This window comes from Numida meleagris, chromosome 1 (genome assembly GCF_002078875.1).
Source record: "Numida meleagris isolate 19003 breed g44 Domestic line chromosome 1, NumMel1.0, whole genome shotgun sequence".
In the NCBI taxonomy this organism is placed as follows: domain Eukaryota; kingdom Metazoa; phylum Chordata; class Aves; order Galliformes; family Numididae; genus Numida; species Numida meleagris.
In genome coordinates, this window is record NC_034409.1 from 31,363,690 (window position 1) to 31,369,689 (window position 6,000).

The 6,000-nt window shown below is 42.3% G+C and overlaps 1 long non-coding RNA gene across 1 annotated transcript in view; it reads left to right on the plus strand.

Moving 5' to 3' along the window:
* The window catches only part of LOC110392711, a 28,828-nt gene extending 25,938 nt beyond the window's left edge, over window positions 1-2,890 (plus strand). Inside the window, exon 2 of the long non-coding RNA XR_002434579.1 lies at window positions 2,333-2,890. This is a non-coding gene — a long non-coding RNA (uncharacterized LOC110392711). The remainder of the gene's footprint in view (window positions 1-2,332) is intronic.

The following is a 6,000-nucleotide window of genomic DNA, read 5'->3' on the forward strand; positions in this document are numbered from 1 at the left end:
AACGTGGTGGTGGTACTACTTGGGGATTATGAACTACCTAGACTAGAGAGCTGGTTGTATATTGAAAAATCCACTGTTTTGCTTTCATCTTTCTTTCCTGTCTGTCTACAAAAATGTGTCATTTTGTTTCTGCTGAGAGGAAGGTTTTGTGGCTGCACCATAATTTAGCAGTGTAGTTTCTGAGGGGTGTAGTTACATGAAGATCTCTTCAGGAGGCAAAAAATTCAGAATTGACTCTCATCTCTCAGGCTTTCTTTCTTACTGTCTGTACAAATCTACAACTAAACCACATGCAATATGGTTTTGATTAAAGCCTCTTGAAATATATACTATCTGTTCTAAAAGGAATTTGGTTTCTTATCCCTTATTTCCATAATACAATATTTACAGTCTTGGAACAATTTTAAAGTAAGATATCTATACTGCCTAATGACAGTAACTGACTGATGGTGAAGCCATTCTGGTTATGGAGTGCTTGGGAAGTCAATGGACCAAAGTATCCTCTTTCTCCATGGTGCCATGGCAGCAGGAGCATGGTTTTCATCTGCTGTGGCTTCTCTTTCTCCCCTGTAGCAGAAGGGAAGATGAAAGAGTTCACAGAAACTTCACAGAAAAGAGTCATATTGTGTGTCCCTGGGTGGCCAAAGCCACTGCTTTCATTGTGTGACTGTCACACAGCATGTGTGGGCACAGGTAGGAGTTTCTCTACATGGTGTGACATTTGGCAGAAGGGAATGGGCAACCACACAGTTTTCTCCTCCGCTCCTTCTGTGCCTTAGTTACACTTCTGGGAATTGGGTTTCTGAGTGAAAATGCTGGAAGCAAATGTTTTCCATGTGGGACTGCATACCAACTGTGCTGGTGTGGGGAGACTGACTTGGTCTGAGTGTTGTAGTAACCTAGAATTGTGCAGAGTTCTTGAAGGAGTGAGTATGTCACTGGGGTGGAAGTTGTCTGCAGTATCCTGGAAGCTGATAGAAGTCACCTTTTCCTCACAAAAAGCATAAAAAACCTAAGGTGGCAGAGACAGTTGACTGTGATACAGAATGTGTTGAAGATCTGGAATGTGAGCTGTATCACTGTGAGGGCTTTAGAAGGGGCTGAAATCAAGGGATAGGGTATGTCTGGGTGTGGGCTGGATAAAACAGTGCGTAGGCAGTGCAGCTGGGATACCACAAGAGCAAGCAGAGACCACTGCAGAAAGCCAAGAGTGGTCAAATGAGTCTTAGTAGTGAGGCCCTGAGAGGAGGAAAAAAAAGAGAAAAACAAAAAGAAAATAGTTCATGCTTTTTGGGTGAAGTGCTGGCTGGTGAATAAAAGGCTTGGAATAAAGAGCAAAGAAATTCCTTCTTTCTGTTTGATGATTGTATTAACAGAAATACAATTTAATGCCCATTTTCAGTAAATAAACAGGCTTGCTACCTTGTTTATACACAATTCAATCTCCAGTTTCCTCAACAAAAACAATCTAAGCGTTAGCTAAAGACTCTGGCCCAAAGGGGTAAAAGTGTTCTCTAATGGGAATGAATAGAGGGTAGGCAGTGCTTTTTCAACCTGTGCTTTGAAGAGTGAGCTGAGTGCAGCCTTTCAGAATGGTACAGGTACGCAAATATTTACCTACTAGGACTCTATTCACCATGAGCTTGGCCCTATTGTATCTAGAGTTTCTTTGCTTCTCCAGATATTTGCATCTGAACGTGTGAACTATCTTCGCAAGTAGCAGTGGCTGGGGCAACCAGGCACCCATACAGCCATAACACAGAATGGAATGTGTTGGAAGGGACCTCAAAGATCATTTAGTTCCACACCTTGGACAGGGTTGCCCACCACTAAATCAGGCTCTAGATCAGGTTGCCCACTAGATCACCTGGCCTTGATCACCTCCAGGGATGGGGTATCTGCAACTTCTCCAGGAAGCTTGTTCCAGCTCCTCACCATCCTCACCAGGCCCCCACTGGCCATGAAAATATGCAGACCTCTGTACACGGTCCTCAGTCCCAGGGCAGCCCTGGACTGCACTTTTCATGAATAGGAAGCTCCTAGGAGTGATACGTGTCCTGGGAGCCTGTGGGGACGCTCATGGAGGATTAGGGCCTCATTACAGCAATTGCTGGATAGAAAGTGTCATCTTGTGTAAATGTCTAATCACAGAGCTGCCTCTCTGTCCTGTAATTAAGATACAAAGGTGAAAGTTATTAAGAAATAACTGCCACTTCCACATGGTTCCTGTCAGGTATGTTGATTGTGGTAATCCATTTTTTATGGGATTAATCTACTTTAATCTCGGCTTGCACTTTCATAAGATTAACTGAAGTGGTGTGCTTTTTAACAGATCTGGGCTGATGGTCTGGGATGAAAGTGCAAAGTGGAAACTGCTCCAATCCAGACCGCTCTGAAGGAACCAGCCACGTCCTTCTGGAGGACCGATTTCCTCATGGTGACTGGCAAGTCCTCAGCACAAACACACCATGGATGAAAAACGGGGTCAGGCTTTGTGCTATGTCCTCCTTTTTATTTTCCTTAAGCACACAGGGCTGCGGGCAGGATGGATCGGGACTGGTGCCTCTCCTGGAAGGGCCAGGTAGGCCAGCGGGTGGCTGGCAGGGCTGGGCTGAGCACCACCACTGACAAAGGCCCCATTAAGCTGGGCAGGGAGGTGGGGGAATATGATAGCTGCCTCCCAAAGCCAGGGAATCTGTAAAATAAACCACTGGGCAGCGCGGACGTGGAGGTGAGGAATGTGAAACTGGAGTCCAGCTATTTGAGAACTGCACCCGTCCAGCGCTGCATGAGACGGCGTTGGCTTGCAGAAGTGGAGTAGCTGGTTATAAAATATAGTGTTGAAGGGGCAAATTACTTGTTGGAATAAATAACTTAAACTCTAGTCAAATCAAGTGATCTCTGCCTTCTTATGTTGGGGAAAGCAGGCAATATCAGCATCCCCATCCCTGATCCAGGGCAGCCTCTGCTATCTGCTTATGGAGGCATGTGGTGAAATGGCAGCTGTGCCCCAGCCAGTGCTGTGCTCCTTCCTACTTGTGGTCGCATCTCATATGCCTTCATGGCCTGTTCCACTCCAAGATGAGGTTTAGGACAGAATCATGACTGCTCTCACTGAGAGCTGTGGGCCTGCTTTTGCATTTTGCTTTGGCTCTTGTTTCTGGCCTTTCTATTCTGAGCATACTTATCTATTGGTTCTTGTGCTTTTCTTCTGCAAGCTGAGACCTGACTGTGTATGAGTATCAGTGCTGATCTATGGCGAACTTATAGGAGAGGGAAGCATGGTCTCAAACCTGCCCATGCTGCTTCACTAGGGATGGCCGGGGCCTGGTTGAGCATTCAGTGCCATGTCTAACCAGCCTCGTGGCCAGGCTCTATGGATATCTTCGTGCAAGGCAACAGGAATATTCTGTATATAGCAATAGTCTGTGCTGAAAAATCTGCTAATCAGAGGGCAGAAAAAAGGTTAAACTCCCCAAAGGGCTTTACTTGCACCTTCCTGCTGAGCAGGCAGTGGGTTTAGGCTCCTCACCTTCTTCATTTGTATTTCTCTACTAGGCCAACTGCTAGCAGAACAGCTCAGAACACCTGAAAATAGGAACTGGTGCATTTCAGCCATGGATAGTGAGAAACAGAAATGAAAATAAAGCTCAAATTGGTCGATCAGTCTTCCCACTGATTCCCATGTTGTGTTATTTCACCCTCAGAAATCTTACAATGCCAAGTGTCAAGGAATGTTGCATTTGAGAAAAGAACCAATTCCTTTTGATACAAAACAAACCAGTGAGCAAATGAGAAAAGCATATGGTAGGCAAAACCTGTTTGAATCACTGAGTCTTCCCATCTGACAAATTTTGTGTAACATCATCTTTGTTTACACTTTGTAACATTAGTAAGAGGAGTGCTCTGAACAGACTCAAATATTTACTATCATAGCAAAGGAACAAACAAACCGAAAATGGAGTGAGATCTATTTTAAAAGGAAAAAAGCCTGATTAATTCTAAGACAACTAAGCTATTGTCTAAACAGTGGTTTTAGACTTGATTTAGCTTGCAACAAAATGTAATAGCACCCACCACAACTTACATCTAATACTTTCTCCTAGGCTGAAATGAAGGAATACTTCATTCTTCTAACTCGATCCAAGTACAAAAACTTGTGCTGCCTTTCATTATTTGAAAAATGTCCCCAGAAGTTGATGGTGTTATTTCATAACATGCTTTGTTACCTTATGCTGTGTCCCTGAAGAACTTGCAGACCTCATGGCCAACTCTGCATGAAACTGAGGGGATGAGGAATATGGCAATAATCATCTGTCATGCACGACTTTTGATTAGCTCATTTAGTTTAAGTTACTTACCTGCATGCATTTTGTGAACCTAAATTCTGGTTGAAATTGTTAGAGCAATAAGCTCTAACATTTAATTTGTAGTATTCCTGCAACCCCTCTATAACAGCAGTATTTTAAGGAATCTGAAAAGTACTCGTAACTCCTTCTCCAAGCACTGGATCCATTTTCCCCATTGTAATGCAACTAACTAAATATTTGTAACAAATAAAGAGTATTTGATTTATTTGTGGAGTCATTTTATCCATTCTTTGTACATATTAGGATGACTTAATTTATATTGGTGTTCTTGAACAGATGTTTACGCATTTCAGAAATCACCTGAATTTTTAACTCTTTGCTATTCTTTCTGTTCCTAAGTTTGGTTCTGCTTGAACTTTACAGCCCTCACTCTGGCTTTGATTACTTGAATGCTATTATCTGGGAGCAGGCAAAATTAATCCTTTGCAAATTAACTATAGGCTGAGATTGCATTCTGCTCCTAATCACTGAGATTTAAAGACAATTAAATAAACTAGTCACCTTTTCATGAATGTCTAAAAAAATGAAAATGGAGGAAAGGATAAGAAGTTTATAATCTGGAGCATCTCACTCCTCTATAGACTTCTTCATTTTTGGGATTCATGGTATTGGCTGTCAGCAAGAACTGTTTCTTTTGGTTGTGTATTTTGTGTATTGCTGTATCCTCATATATGTGTGTGCATTACTTCATTTTCAGTGAAGCCTAAAATTGTTTATCCACATTTCCAGTAAAGAAACTTTCTTAAGAAGTGCTTAGTAATTCCGCATTGCTGGAAGTATCTGTCTTCCTGCGTGTCACGTGTGTTTTCCTCTTGCCTGTAGCTCACTGGCCTTGGAATGAAAGTTGAAATCTGGCTCTGACCTAAGTCACGTCTGTTTACGGTAGAGCCCAGATTTAGAGAGTGAAACCCTTCCTTTCCCTCCTTTAAATGTAAATCAGTGTTGGGATATGTGATGACAGTCCTGATGAAGTGTCTGAAAGCCCATCTTCTTGTGAAACAACATGTACACTTAAACAGAATAATTTCTAGTTTCCTTCTAATATAGGAAAGCTATTTATTATGTAACTTTCAAATCCTTTTCTAAAGATAGGCTTGCTTGTGAAAAATGCTTGCACCACTGGAGACTGAATTTCCCAGTAAAGCACTGCTATTTCACATGTGCTGTTTTGCCCATCAGCTTCTGGGTGGGATCTCTAAGGACTTCTCTCCAAAGGGCTTCAAGGCCTCTAGTTTTGTCCATTTTTCTGATGGACAATTTGCCACTTCTCTTCCTCACCTCCTTCCCAGTTTATCTGAGTCTCCACAGAAAACTGGACTGCGATCAGCCAATTTGACAACCAGTGAATGTTTGCTGGTGAGGACTTTTTTCTTCTGTCCTCAATAGGACTGTACACAAATCAGTAAACTAGAGATGAAATGGCCCAGATTATGTTTGTAATCTCCTGTGCCATCTGATTTCCATTTAGGAATTTAGATTTAATTGTTCTTGTGTAGGCTGGTAGATATTTATCTATGATGTGGGATAGGCAGTCATTAATATTGTTTTGGATTGTGTATTTCATTTTTGCCCTCTTCTGCCTAGAGCATAGGATGCACATCAAATGCTAGTAGATCTGACTTCCACTGAA